The sequence below is a fragment of the Quercus lobata genome, chromosome 6 (genome assembly GCF_001633185.2).
Source record: "Quercus lobata isolate SW786 chromosome 6, ValleyOak3.0 Primary Assembly, whole genome shotgun sequence".
Taxonomy (NCBI): domain Eukaryota; kingdom Viridiplantae; phylum Streptophyta; class Magnoliopsida; order Fagales; family Fagaceae; genus Quercus; species Quercus lobata.
This window is the reverse complement of record NC_044909.1, coordinates 31,764,260-31,779,970: the sequence shown is the minus strand read 5'-3', so window position 1 is coordinate 31,779,970 and position 15,711 is coordinate 31,764,260. Positions and strand designations below refer to the sequence as shown.

The following is a 15,711-nucleotide window of genomic DNA, read 5'->3' as shown; positions in this document are numbered from 1 at the left end:
AGATTGAACAATAATAAGGAATTGAAATTTAATAAACACACCATCCATATAATATGAGATATAATCTTCTCTAAATCACACATTCCGTTGTGAAAAATTATTACTAAGGAAAATTTAAAATTAAAAAAAAAAAAAAAAAAAAATTAGCCTAAGCTATACTAATAATAATAATAATAATAATAATGAGTTGAGGCATACAGATTTTCACCCATGAATGAAACTAGACTCTCCACGTAAGGTATAGCTTGTGAAGTTACGAAAGATTTAGGAAAATCTATAAGTGGGAGATTTTTAATAATTTCTTGAAAAATAATGTTATAAAAGACTATTGTCTGATTATCGTGACGAAGTAGGAGAAGAAGCTCTCCATTTTTTGCAAATCCAAGTGGCCTACTAATTCCTGAAATGGGTCCTACGTCAATTTGTTTGGTCAAAAGCTTAAACCCCCCAAGTCCAAGTGGAGGGGTCACCCGTATCTTAAAGACCGTCTTTTGATTATCATAAAAAATGAAAGCATGACAGTCATTAAAGACAGCAAAAGAAGGCAAATTGTAATATGTTGGCATCCTTGTAATTCGAAATACCTCCCGGCCCATATCAAAGCCTATGAATACCTCCCGGCTCATATCAAAGCCTATGATTACCTCATAATCCCTGTCCTTGATGGTACCGTGCCAATAATAAAATCCATTCAAGTATTTTTCATCAAAATTATTCTTGTAGATAATGTTCAAACAATCAAATTTGGGGTTGATTATTTGCCTCCAGGAATCAGTACTTAGGGTGTAAACATGAACAAAAGTGTTTTCTACCATTATGTGGTCCGCATGTCTCTTATAAGTGACAATTCTAACAACTTTGGAGTCATTAGAATTGTTATCATAACCAGATGTATAGTTGACATCAGTGTAGAAGAGATGGGGGTAGAGAGTAAGGGCACATGGAGGAAGTTGTTGGGTCCCAAATTATATTATCACAAATATTAGCAATCCAAACGGCAGTACCTTACTCTTTCCTTCCTCTTGCATTCCTCCCAAGCGAAAATCTATTTTCTCTCTCTTGATTTCATGCACTATTTTCCCTCTCCCCATAGAGAGGACCCTTGGGCCAAAACCATATAATTCTTTGTAACATTGTCTATTTATAAGAGTTTTTCGCTATTCCTTATTGAATTAGGAATACATTACCTCTTTAACAAGGAATCTACTTTCTCTTAAACTATGAATACATTACCTCTTTAATAAGGAATAGACTTCCTTCCAAACCAAGGAATAGTCTTTTCTTCTACAACAAGGAAACCCAAATTAATTTTTCTTTATTCAATTAGGAAACTTAATTGACTCTCCAAGTCACAATTGAAATTTGAGGCAATTTCTAGGATAAGGAACAACCTTATATTAACGGATTGCAGGATTCCATAAGAAAAAGCCTTTAAAGCTATCACCAAAGGAACTGCCAATGCAAATGATGCCATTAATGCAACCACGCATATTTGGTAGGAGTCTCATGCTCAGTAAACTTGGACTCGTTTGATCAGAACAACAACGGAGGCGGTGGTGCTTGGCAATGAAACAAGGGTTTTCAAAAAGACTATATACCATGACTTTTTCACGCACTTGAAACGTACAATAGATTTCACTGGAAGCCTCAATAGAATTTCTTCCAACAATTCATCCGCTAATTCTAAATTGGAACACTTCCTCCAACTCTCACTCTCCATGTTTCTTTCAACTCTCTCTCTCTGAACGCTGTCCCAGTCGTTGTAAAGTAATTTCAAAGCCCTAGGTCTTATATGTGTGTATATGTATATACACACACACTTATCCACTGCCCTCAAATCAAAATATATATACACAAAAGGAAGAAACCTCCCTCGATACTTCTTGGGCAAGCGTTTTTTTTTTTTCCGGGGGGGGGGGGGGGATATATAAGGAAAATAATCATAGAAATTAATACATTTTTTGTCCCAATATTTTGACGTGGCTAATAAAAAAAAATTTTTTTTTTTTTGAGGAAGAAAAAAAAAAAATTTTATTTGACATTTAAACAAAATAAATAAATAAATAAAACCTTAATACTTTATACTAATAGTAAGAGAAAAGGCTGGTCCGAGTCATGTAACTAATTGTTAAGTCAAATAGAAAAGGCATTTCATACCGATATAGAATACAAAAGGCTTTAGTTTTTGTTTTTGTATCGATTTTTTGAATTTATTTGTTGGTGTCGAGGGACATGCATGGACAAACACAAAAAACTACAAAGAGAACGACTCAACAAACATCTCCATTTATCGGTGCAAAAATTTCAAAATGTCTTATTAGTTTACATCAATTTTTATATTTTTTTAATTGCTGGTGATCTGTGTATTAAAATTTGAATTAGCGTGGTCCTGGCATTGGCTCTACAATTCCATTCCTCCACTCTCAAAATGATGGTAATTAATTCTCTCATCTCTTTTCCACATTTCCAATTGTTTTATTTTCTTTTCTTTTTTAAAATTTTCATTTATTTGATTGCACAATACAACTTTACCGAGACGAATTGATAGATCATGTCTAGAATCTCAGGCACAAATTGAAACTCAAGCAATGTTTTATGACAGCACTAGAAGTTTTTGGAGGTGGTGATTAAGAGAGACGAAAAAATTGGGGATGAGATTACAGAAAATGAGTTTTTTTGTTTTTGTTTTGATAGGTTTAGAGGTTGCCTTTCATTCATATATAAAGGTTTTTATGTTTTGCTCTTTAATTGATAAATGTTAATTCAAGAATTTTGACGAATCCTAAAACCTTGCTCCAAATCTTTAACTAAGACCGTTGGAAATAATTATTGTAACACATAAATACTCTCTTCAAATATATATAAAGCTTTAGAAAAAAAGTCACAATGCCATTCAACTAAAATGTGACAAACAAAAACTCTTTTCAAATAAGCTTTATTTTATTTTATCTGCCCCATTTAAATAGGATTTATTTTTATTTGCTCATTCGAATAATTGAACGATTTTTCCCCTTTGCAATTTCATTTGTCTTCATTCATAAAGGGTATTTGAACACGAGCAGAACGTATTGAACACGAGCAGAACGCGCTCATAGACAAGTATTTATTATTATTATTATTATTATTTGGATAAAAGAAACTAGTGTTAGTTAAAACATAAGTGATGTAAAACACAATGAAAATGTGATCATGAAAAAGAAATGGTGGGTCAATGGGTCTACAATCCCATTTGACCCTTTTGGACTAAGTTTACTACCACAACAATTTTTACAATTTTAGACACCTCATCTACGTAGCGATTTGTAAATGGTGAAAAAAAAATAGTAAATCTATATAGATCTACAATTCCAATATTCAAAAGTTGTCCACTTACTCACACTTTTGGTGATCGTACTTATAAAGTTTTAAGAAGAATCGTCCGTACAAAAGTTGTTTTTTGTTTTAAAAAAGGCTGACAGTTGTGCTTTCCCGTGCTAGCTCCAAATAGTAGGGATGGCAATTCGTGTTCACATGTCGGATTGAGGTGTGAGTATTATATTATATGAGTCAACCCGAACCCGACCTGTTTAGTAAACAGGTCAAAATTTCTCAACCCTAACACAACCTGTTTATTAAACAAATAACTCGACACGACACGTTTAACCCGTTTAATTAGTAGGTCACATTAGGATCGACACAAATAACCTGTTAATAACCTGTTTGATTATGACTTGAGCAACCTATTTAATTAAACTTAACCCGAATAACCTGCTATCAACTCCCATTTATCTAAATTTATAATTCAACCATAAATCAATTAATAAAAATTCAAATAATAACAATAGCAAATAATTCTTTCATTCCTTCAAAATAAAATTACTAGTCCAAAAGGTTCCAACCTCCATACGATCAAATTCAATAATATGTCAAAGTTCCATAATAAAAAACCAAGATTATTACATGGCATCCAAGTGCCATATCAAAAACTAAAAGACAAACCAAAATAATTACATGGCAGATCAATATTTCCATGATGGCAAAATCTAAGTCCAACCATCCAAGTGCCACATCAAAAAGGAAAGGACATCACTGATTAAGAAACTGGATTAGAAGAGATTGAGGGTCCCATTGAAGAGGTTTCTTCCATGTGCTCATCCTTATTGATATTCATGTTCATTATATCTTCAGTGAGCTCTTCCAATTGTGATTGTGCAAGTTCTACATCAAAAAATTTAATGAAACATTAAAAACTTATCATTCAGAACAGAATAACATTCATCTCAGCATAGAATAAGGCTATCAAGAAAACATCGAAGCAACAAACAAAATAAGAGCAAGACCTAGTTATTTTAAAATCAACAAAAAGAATACAAACAAGTCTACTATTGGTACTAAACAATCAACATGATAATGATTAACTGTTAATTGAAGTCCTCCACTCTCTCCATGTTCATAAAGAGTCTTCAGAAATAAAATCTACAATTACTGATAATGATTAACTGTTAACACAATAAACAAAATCTACAATAACTTAACTTTTACATCTTTACTACAATAATCTTAAATCGAAGAGTGATAAAGTAATAAATGTAAAATTTTCATGGCAACAAAAGAAAACTGCGAATTTATACCTTAGCTTTCCCAGCCTTTGTGCATTTGTGGTGAAAGGAATTGCTGCATTTTCAAGGACAGAGAGTCCACTGCACCAAACTTCAAGTTTTTATTTCTGAAGACTCTTTCCCAGCCTTTGTGCATAAAGAATACAAACTGATAATGATTAACTGTTAACACAATAAACAAAATCTACAATTACTGAAAATTTCATAAGAAAACAAAACAAAAATATATAACATGTATACCTTGCTAGGGGATTCGGTGGTTGAAAGCTGAAGAAAAATAACTGGTGAAGCTGTGAAGTCGTGAAGGAGAATAGAGAGTAGAGAGGGCAGCCCCGGTTTTGAGGGGAAGAGATATTAGAGGGGTTGGCTAGGGATTTGAAGGGAAGAGAGAGTAGAGGGTTAAGAGACACGAGGTGGCTAGGGTTTTGATTTTATAGTGTAGATTGTAGAATCTGTATCTGTAGGATCAGCTAGAGTTTTGAAGAGAAGAAGAAGAGTTGGAGGAGACAGAGTATTGACGGTTGATGAAAATGAAGAGACACAAGGTCCAGAGAGGCATGAGGTCTGGTTTTGAGCAGGAGAATAAACCATAGCTAAGCTTATATACCTAGGTTTTAAGGGTAAAATTGTAAAATTACCTTTATAAGCTAATCCGGTCAAACGAGTTCAATAGGTTGAACACGAACACGATCCGTTTAATAAACAGGTCAGCTGTGTCAACCTGAATTTGACCCGAACCCGTTTAGCCGCAACCCATGACCTGTTTATAAACAGGTTAGCCGTGTCGGGTTCGCGGGTCGTGTCGGATTTTGCCACCCCTACCAAATAAACAAATATATACTTGACAAGGCCAGATACATTTGGTAAAGTCTTCCCGATTTTGGTAAGTTAATGTATCAATCATCTTTTCCCACAGCAAATATGTATGCTCATATTGTTAAGAATCTCATAGTAGTCGTAGCTTAACTAATTTTATTAGTTTGATATTTTCATTGAAAATTTTTAAGATCCACATTTAAAAAATAAAAAATAAAAAAATAAAAAAACAACAACAACAACAACAACGTATGCTCATATTTCAGGGGCATAATAAAAAATGTGCTCAATCCAAAGAAAATATATTTTGACATTGCAGTCGTTCTTAGTCGACACTATTCATACAACTTTTTACCAAAATAAGTAATATGATTTTTTTTTTTTTTTTGATAGGATGATAATGTTAGTTAAAACACATGCAATGTAATTAAAAATATTTTGAGACATGAATCATAATGAAAATGCGATCAGGCAAAAGAAATATATATTTGACACTTTGTGGTCGTACTTAACTAGTACCCACTATTCTTTTTTTTTTTTTTTTAAGATGAGTGCCACTATTCAATTTAACTAGTGTTATGTCATTGCACAAGTGAATGGCATAACGCTAACTAAATTTGTAGGTCTCTCCTCACTCTCCAAAACCTTTACACTAATGATTATTAAAGAACACAAACCTTCACACTAATTAAATTTTTGTAATTAACCAAGCTTTAACCAACTTATTATAATATAAATAGGTCCAATACAGTGAAAATAAATTATAATAATACATTTCACAAAAAGTACTCCACGGAAAACGTGCCAAACAAGATATCTGCCATTGAGTACATATTCTGAATCTTCTTCTTCTTTGTTTTTTCTTCTTTCTGAGTACTTTTCTGAATCTTCTTCTTCAGTTCTATAATTACTCTCTTCCACCACCGCCACCCACAAAACCACCGCAAAACCCACAGTAAACCACCAACAACAAAAAGAATCCCCACCATTACTGCACCGTCATCAACTCCAGCCACCACTGCCGCCGCCAAACCCACCATCCCACCGCACACACCACCACCACCACCACTACCAGCAACCCACAAAAGCATCACCACCATCACCAAACCCACCTTAAACCACCAAAAAAAAAACCCATCACCAAACCCACCATTGCTACATTGTCATCAACCCCGGCCTGCAAAACCTACTCTCTCACGACGTAAGAAACCCATAGGCGGCGAAACATGCATGAACACAATTGCTTTTTACTTTGTAGAATTTTACCTAGCATGTTTTGTGCTTTAAATAGAAATGGTAGGTGCGTTGTCTGCAAGTATAGGCGGAAACAGATATGCGATGAAGTTTGTAGGTTCGGTGAAATTTTTCCTGAGAATGACACGAATTTCAAAACAATGGCAGATGTTTGGGATATAAATTGCGTGAAAAGACAAGTTTTTTCTGTGGAGGCCCACGAAAGACTGGAGTTGGTTTGCTCTTTGATGTTTGAAGTGAATCACAGATTAAGGGATCAGGTCCATGGTGTTCATGGCTATGTCCAACAGCTAGAGCAACAAGTGGCACAATTACAAGGTTGGCTTCAACTTGGGCCAAATCCCTACCCATTTCCACACTATCAGCCATTTCCGACCAAATCCTCTGCCTTTTGATGGTTGAAGGGCTGAGGCTGTGGGTCAATATCATCCACTGTTACATCTGCCTCTTCCTCCTCTACCTCTGCTATCTCTACTACCTCTACCTCTGTTATCTCTGCAGCCTCTGCCACTGTTGACTCAGCCTTCTCTGCCACTATTGCCTCAGCCTCCTCCACATCCTCTGCCTCTGCCACTGGATGGTTAAAGGGCTTGGGTTGCAGGCCATTGTCATCCACTGTTACATCTGCCTCTTCCTCCTCTGTTACCTCCAGTGGCAGAGGATGTGGAGGAGGTTGAGGCAACAGTGGCAGAGAAGGCCGAGATAACAGAGGTAGAGGTAGCAAAGATAACAGAGGTAGAGGAGGAAGAGGCAGATGTAACAATGAATGATATTGACACACAACCCCAGCCTTTCAACCATCAGAAGGCAGAGGCAGAGGATTTGGCCGTAAATGGCTGATAGTGTGGAAATGGGTAGGGATTTGGCCCAAGTTGAAGCCAACCTTGTAATTGTGCCACTTGTTGCTCTAGCTGTTGGACATAGCCATGAACACCATGGACCCAATCCCTTAATTTGTGATTCACTTCAAACATCAAAGAGCAAACCAACTCTGGCCTTTCGTGGGCCTCCACAGAGAGAACTTGTCTTTTCACGCAATTTATACCCCAAACATCCGCCATTGTTTTGAATTTTGTGTCATTCTCAGGAAAAATTTCACCGAACCTACAACCTTCATCGCATACCTGTTTCCGCCTGTACTTGCAAACAGCGCACCTAACCATTTCTATTTAAAGCACAAAACATGCTAGGTAAAATTCTACAAAGTAAGAAGCAACTGTGTTCATGCATGTTTCGCCGCTTGTGGGTTTCTTGCGTCATGAGAGAGTAGGTTTTGCGGGCTGAGGTTGATGATGATGTAGTAATGGTGGGTTTGGCGATAGGTTTTTTTTTTTTTTTTTTTGGTGGTTTAAGGTGGGTTTGGTGGTGGTGGTGATGATGCTTTTGTGGGTTGCTAGTGGTGGAGGTGTGTGTGGTGGTGGTGGTGGAGGTGTGTGGCGGGGTGTTGGGTTTGGCAGCGGCAATGGTGGTTGGGGTTGATGACAGTGCAGTAATGGTGGGTTTGGTGGTGGGGATTCTTTTTGTTGTTGGTGGTTTACGGTGGGTTTTGTGGTGGTTTTGTGGGTGGTGGTGGTGGTGGCAGCGGTGGTGTGTGTGGCAATGGTGGAAGATAGTAATTATAGAACTCAAGAAGAAGATTCAGAAGGATACTCAAAAAGAAGAAAAAACAAAAAACAAAGAAGAAGAAGATTCAGAATACATACTCAATGGCAAATATCTTGCTCGGCACATTTTCCGTGGAGTACTTTTTGTGCAATGTATTATTATAATTTATTTTCACTGTATTGGACCTATTTATATTATAATAAGTTGGTTAAAGCTTGGTTAATTACAAAAATTTAATCAGTGTGAAGGTTTGTATTCTTTAATAATCATTAGTGTAAAGGTTTTGGAGAGTGAGGAGAGACCTACAAATTTAGTTAGCGTTATGCCATCCACTGTTACATCTGCCTCTTCCTTCTCTGTTACCTCCCATGGCAGAGGCAGAGGATGTGGAGGAGGCTGAGGCAACAGTGGCAGAGAAGGCTGAGGTAGAGGAGGAAGAGGCAGATGTAACAGTGGATGACATTGACCCGCAGCTCCAGCCCTTCAACCATCCAAAGGCAGAGGCAGAGGAGGTGGAGGAGGCTGAGGCAACGGTGACAGAGGTGGTTGAGGTAACAGAGGTAGAGGAGGAAGAGGCAGATGTAATAGGGGATGACATTGACCCGCAGCTCCAACCCTTCAACCATCCAGAGCCAGAGCCAGAGGAGGTGGAGGAGGCTGAGGCAACAAAGCATCCGCCAGTATATTGGGACTTGGGAGTAGGTATCCCAGGGTACGTATTGTGGACTAAAATGAAGGTGACCCATTTGGAGGACAGATGATTTTGATTTCAATTTTAGCATTTAATTGGATATATTAACATTTTACCATTTTCTCTAGTAAAATTTGTATAAGTGGGCTAAGATGGTTGCTGACTTGCTGTGCTTATCATCTAGCATCTGGTGCTATGATGATCTGGTGTGATTGGGTTTGGGGGTGCTGTATTAGTTTTACTTTTGCAGGGGTGGTTTTTAGTTGTATATTTTGTCTATCATCTCAGCAGTTTTCATTCAGGAAATCATAAGACTTTGACCAAAAATCCTCAAACTATCACCGGAAATGAAATCCACCAGATTGTGGTGGTGGTAATTTCTGATTTCCATTAAACTACAATAGTACTCTTAGCATTATGAAATATATACAAGAGACTAGGAAATTCATGCTAGTTATAATTTCTGCTTTCCATTAAAGTACAATACCACTCTAGACTCTAGAGTATATACAAGAGACTAAGAAAATAATAAATTCATTTCCCATTAATTTTTTTTAAAAAAATTTTATAAGTAAATTTTCCAGTTAAAGATCTGAAACACAAAACAGAACTTGTTATGTAACACATGGATGCCAGATGAATGTCCACTTATCAAAAAAAAAAAAAAAAGATGCTAGATGAATGTCCACTTATCAAAAAAAAATGCCAGATGAATGTCCACTAGGAGATAATACAAAATCAGTTTCTCAAAAAAAAAAAAAAAAAAGGATAATACAAAATCACATAAGAGCATACAGTTTTAGTTTACCTTCTCACCACCACTCAACAGAGAAACCATTCTTTCAAGCATATCAGCTTAAAAATTACAACACCCAAGGAGTCCCTTTATGTCATCACTCCTCCAGTCCTCTGCAGCTTCTCCTACTGTCTCAAGCACTGTTTTATTCAAATCAAATGCCTCAGCCTAAAACAGAGGTAGGTCAGTGTCAGTCAGCACAAGCAATAAATTAGCAGAACATATAAAATGCCAAATATTTAAAAATTTATGTGAAGTACATGTATATGTTTGTAAAACCATTGGAGCTTAGAATTAAGCATGAAAAACTAGAAATGCCATGATCCTTGGATAAATCAGAGATACAACATTGTAGATACTAACACACCTGATTCTGCTCAAAATAGTTTGGTAGGACATTATGCTCCCCAAGCAAAACTTCCCCCCCTCTTGGCTTCTCTAAACCCATTATCATTTTCAGCAAAGTGCTCTTTCCACATCCATTTGAGCCATTTATGGCAATTTTTTCTCCCCTTTCAATTGTAAGATTTGCCTTGTTGAAGAGCACCAGCCACACAACTTATCAATTTCATAAAACATAAAAAATCAGAAATAGACAGTTCAATGTTTCTAGAACCCTCATACTAGTTTGATTAAGTATGTCAATTTACCTTATCACCAAAGCCAATTTGAAGTTATTAATTGTTACAACAGATCTTCCACCTCTTCCACGCTCAGGGAACCTAATTTTCATCTGTTTCCTTTGAAATGGCTTCTCTACTAAATCCTCTTCTTGAAGTCTCTCCAGCTTCTGTTGTCACCCAAAAGCAATCAGAGAGAGTTAGGAAGGAATTATAGTAGCCAGAAAATAGCATGAATGAATCATGTAATAGAAGCTAGATATTTATCTCAGTAATAACCAAATTTCCAAATGACTTCAAATAATCTCAAGTTATCATCACTAACAAGAGAAGTTTAGGCAACATTTTGAAGTAGAAAGTGCAGGTGAATAGAGATAAAAGAGTATCAAAAAAGATAAACAGAACAAAGTCTGAGCTTCGCCACCTATAATTTGCCTTGAAACCATAGGCATTGCCACCAAACAAAGGAGAAGCACATTCTCAACACAAAATTCTTATTCCAAATCATACTACCCTCACCGTTACAAGATCCCTAGTTTTATAGGGTTCAGGGATTAAATCAATATGGAAATGTTGAAGCAACATTGCCACACATCAAGCTTGCTTTGTAAAACAAGTCAAAACAAAATGGCAAGACTTTATTGCCAGTCAACAATTTCAACTAAGTATGGGGACACATTCCATGCATGCTTCCAGATTAATTTCAAATTCAAACACAAAATCTTAAAATATTTTGATGCTCCTTGCATCACATTTGTGTTAACTCATATTGAGCAATAATTTAATTGCAACACAGTGAAAAGCTTTATACAAAACATTTCATTTGACTGATGTACGTCTACTTGCTTGTATGTTCCAAAACTAAAAGATAATTTCAAGCAAATGCCATAAACTAAATATTTCTTAAAAATAGATGTTGGTAATTTTCTTAGAAATAATTCAAACTTTAAATCAGAAAGCATCATCACATGGTGTTCCTTAGCTGTTGTATTATAATCGCATTTTAGGAGACAGATTAAATAAAATATCTCCTGAACAAGTAGTGCTCCACAAATGCATTGTTTTTTAATTGATAATTACACACCAGGTGGGCCATGAACCCACAACCTCACTTTCCACCTTGCTTTTGCAAGGGGAGGAGGTCTCCTCAAATGCATTGTGATTTTTATATGCATAAGTGCACCATTTCAGTAACTGACAGTTATTCATCACTGCATCAGTCCTGTTAAAACTTGAAGAGATACTAAAGCACCAGGTTTGTGCAATGGTCTTTCTAGCATTGTTGATGTTGAGAATAAGTAAACATGTACTTCGTCACCTATATGTACAATGCCCCACAAATTGCTATCCTAAATAAATATCATTAGCTACTACTAACCAAAACAGGATATTTCATGTTTTTGTGATGAAGTGATGTATGTTAGTATTAGTTCTGCACGCCTAACTATTCACAAGCTCAGTAGATCAAAATGTACCTTTTCAGCAGAAGAGGCACGTCCGGGATTTGCTCCAGCACCTAACCTGTTTATTAAGTCTTTTGTTTGTTCAATTTCCTTTTGCTGCTTCTCCCATGCAGCACTTAGCTATCAATATTTTCTAGAATACAATAGATCACTGCAAGGATAAATCAATTAAGAAACTACGCCACTTTCCACCACAGACGCCGATGTCCACCATAAACGCCGTTGTCCACTGCTCCACACCCTCCTCCATGCCGATCTCCACAAACCCACACCCTTCTCCGTGCCGATCCACGCCGATCCAGACCCACCACAACGCCGATCCCCATAAGCCCAAACCCACCACCACGTCGATCTCCACAAACCCCACACCCTCCACGCCGATCTGAGTGAGATGGACCGAGATAGAGAAATCACAGAGAACAAAACAGAGAGTGGGGTGAGAGGAAGAGATGAGAGAAAAGAGAGAGAGAGAGAGAGAGAGAGAGAGAGAGTCGGGGGGTTTTTACACCTGCTCTAATGTATCAATCATCTTTTCTCACGGCATAGTACGGATTTTTTTTCAAAATAACTAAATCCCTCCAACAATTTCATTAGTTAACAAGGTTTCCAAACTATTTAAAAAACTAACAATTCGAGTGTGTTAGACTGGAGTTTACTGTAATAAATCGAGTTATTAGTTAGTAAGGTTTCCAAACTATTTAGGAAATTAACAATTCGAGTCTGTTAGACTAGAGTTTACTGTAGCAAATCGAGTCTAAAAAACTCGTTTTATGTGCTCATCAAAGCATGGAACTTGAGCCTATGAAGCTCTTTCCTTAAAGTGAAAGGAAGTCCGAGCTTCTTCGTCACTGAACCTTAACCCACCCAAACCCACAAGTCTGAGCTTCTTCTTCGTCATTAAAACCTCAACCCACCCAAACCCACACAGCGAAGAATACAAATCTAAGCTTCTTCTTCGTCACTGAAACCTCAACCCACCCAAACCCACATTGCAAGCTCCAGCAAAGAGGACAAGGAAGCACCACGCCGGCGTAGATGAACCAACACGCTGTTCCGAACACAATATCGCCAAGGCTCGCCGAGTCCGACTCTGAGTTCCGAGTCAACATCCGAACCGCAATCACGACATTGATCAGGAGGGTTTGTTGATTTCGTTATGGGTCTCTCTGGTTTTGCTTGGATTTGTTGGAGGAGAAGAGTTTTGATTGTTGGAGAAGAAGAGTTGTTCTTGCTAAGAGAGTACTGATTTCAATTTAAAGGAAATCGATTTCTACGGACTCGATTTCAATGACAGAAACTCCCTCTAACAGACTTGATTTGTTAGATTGCTAAATAGTTTCAAAACCTTGTTAACTAATGAAATTATTTGAGGGATTTGGTTATTTTTAAGAATCTCATAGTAGTCGTAGCTTAACTAATTTTATTAGTTTGATATTTTCATTGAAAAATTTTAAGATGCAAATCATCTCTCTATTGAATTAAAAAAAAAATGTCTGCTCATATTTCATGGGCATAATAAAAAATGTGCTCAATCCAAAGAAAATATACTTCAACACTTTGCAATCGTGCTTAGAGCATCCACACCAGCTCATGTAAACCTTTGCAAAATACAAAAAGCAACCATTTTTACACATTTTATCCCAAAAATCTTCCACATCAGTGCTTCTAAAATTGTGTAAAAATGTGTATATCTCTACACAAGCTACAATAATCGTGTAAATATACACGGTTACTGTAACTCGTCCATTTATTATTTTATTAATTTCCCATTTGCTCCTTTTTTTCTCTCTCTTCTCTGGCTCAACAAACTCAGTAACTTCTCATCTTCTTCTTTTTCCTCAGATGCACACAAACACACCCACACACAAACACATCCACACAGACAAATCAACACAGAGATACACTTGCTCAAAAAAAAAAAAAAAAAACACAGAGATACACAAACACACCCACACACAAACAAACCCAAATGGACAAACAACAAAGAGACAGATCGGTGCTTATCAGAACAATCGGTGCTTTACTGGAACGATCGGAGCTCGTGGGTCTTGCTTGATCGAAGCTCGTGGGTCTCGCCTGATCGAAGCTCGTGGGTATGGGTCTTGCCTGATCGAAGCTAGGGAGATACACTAACTGATCGATGCTTGTAGATCGGAGCTAGGGAGATCGGTGCTTGCCTGATCAGAGCTAGGGAGATCGGTGCTTGTGGATCGAAGCTAGGGAGATCGATGCTTGCCTGATTGGAGCTGTGGATCGGAGCTTGTAACCGAGATGGTGTGGATTTAGACTGAGAGGGAGAGTTGATTCAGAAATGGGTATAGAGGTAGAGAGATGGGTATAGAGAGAGAGCAACAAATCAGAAAAAATGGGTAGAGAGAAAGGGAGAGAGCATGCGTATGTATAGGGGGGTTAGTTGAGGGAAATAATAATAAAAAATTGAGAAAATTGATTATTTAAATAAAAGAGGTCATAGAATAGATGAACTGATGTGGGTGTTTTGTAAAAATAGAAAAAGTAGGTTTTTAGTGTAAAAATGGATGTGTAAAATACACGAACTGATGTGGTTGCTCTTAGATGACACTATTCATACAACTTTTTACCGAAATAAGTAATATGATAATGTTAGTTAAAATGCATACAATGTAATTAAAAATTTTGAGACATGAATCATAATGAAAATGTGGTCAAGCAAAAGAAATATATATTTGGCACTTTGTGGTCATACTTAACTAGTAGCCACTATTCAATAACAACCTTTTGCCAAAAACTGAATTATTAGCTAATGTTATGTCATTGCACAATTGAATGGCATAACACTAACAAAATTTGTAGGTCTCTCCTTGAAGAAAGCAAGAAAAGCTTCTGTGTATTAATGGCAGAAACAGAGAGAGAAAACATAGAGAAAGAGAAAGTGAAAAACTGAGAATTATATTGCAACACTAACTAAATAATACAAAGAGTAATGCTCTCTATATATATAGACTATAGAGCCAGAAATTTTTTAAAAAAAATCATCAAAATAGAGCCAGAAATAAGCTTAAAGCCTAATCTAACCAACTAACAATAATTTTGCAAAGATAGGAATCAGTTCCATTGAATTTACACATGATTAATGTACAATTTATAGGAAAAATCTCTGACTCTCATAGCTCTGAGCAACATGGGGAAAGGAAGAAGATGATCCCAAAGATATCTGCCCACACTAAAATGGTGTTGTGTTGCTCTACCTCCGGTATTTATCTTTTAACAAAAATGTCACTGTATTGGTTAATGATATACGGTGTCGTTTTGTGTAAAATTATGATCGTTGGAAAACTAGCTGTTATCTTCTGTTTCTTCTACAATTCTTCTATCATCCCCCCCCCCCCCCCCCCCACCAAAACCTTGGCATAATAGTGGACAAGATTTTGGAACTCAAATAATGAAAACGAAAAGAAGGCAAACTTTTAGTGAAGATATCAGCAAATTGATCATTAGTGGAGACACACTTGACTTGAAGATCACGGCAAAGGACACACTCTTGAACAAAATGATAATCAACCTCAATATGCTTTGTTCGAGCGTGGAAAACAAGATTAGAATCAATGGCCAATGCAGAGATGTTATCACACTAGAGCTTAGGGGAAGTGGAAAGAAAGATGCCCAAATCCTTTAGCAGTTGCCTAAGCTAGCACAACTCAACAATTGTGGAAGCAAAGGCTCAATATCAGAGTCAGTAAAGGATCTGGAAATCGTGGCTTGCTTCTTAACACTCCAAGTAATAGGGTTATAAACCAAATATACCAAGAACCCAGAGGTAGGCCTTCTGTCTATGGGATCTCCAGCCCAATCATAGTTTGAGAAAGTTAAGAGATGAAGAGGACTAAGC

The 15,711-nt window shown here is 36.8% G+C and overlaps 1 long non-coding RNA gene across 5 annotated transcripts; it reads right to left on the bottom strand.

Moving 5' to 3' along the window:
- Positions 1–3,893: 3,893 nt before the first annotated feature.
- On the bottom strand, positions 3,894–12,316 carry LOC115950556. 5 transcript variants are annotated; one of them, XR_004083071.1, is made up of 7 exons: positions 11,856–12,316; positions 10,411–10,550; positions 10,128–10,318; positions 9,773–9,928; positions 4,839–5,416; positions 4,611–4,760; positions 3,894–4,197 (listed from the first exon to the last, which is right to left on the bottom strand). It is a non-coding gene; the product is annotated as an uncharacterized LOC115950556 (long non-coding RNA). The 5 variants fall into 5 exon arrangements; XR_004083068.1 differs by having other exon boundaries at positions 4,611–5,416; XR_004083069.1 differs by having other exon boundaries at positions 4,611–5,358.
- Positions 12,317–15,711: the final 3,395 nt, after the last annotated feature.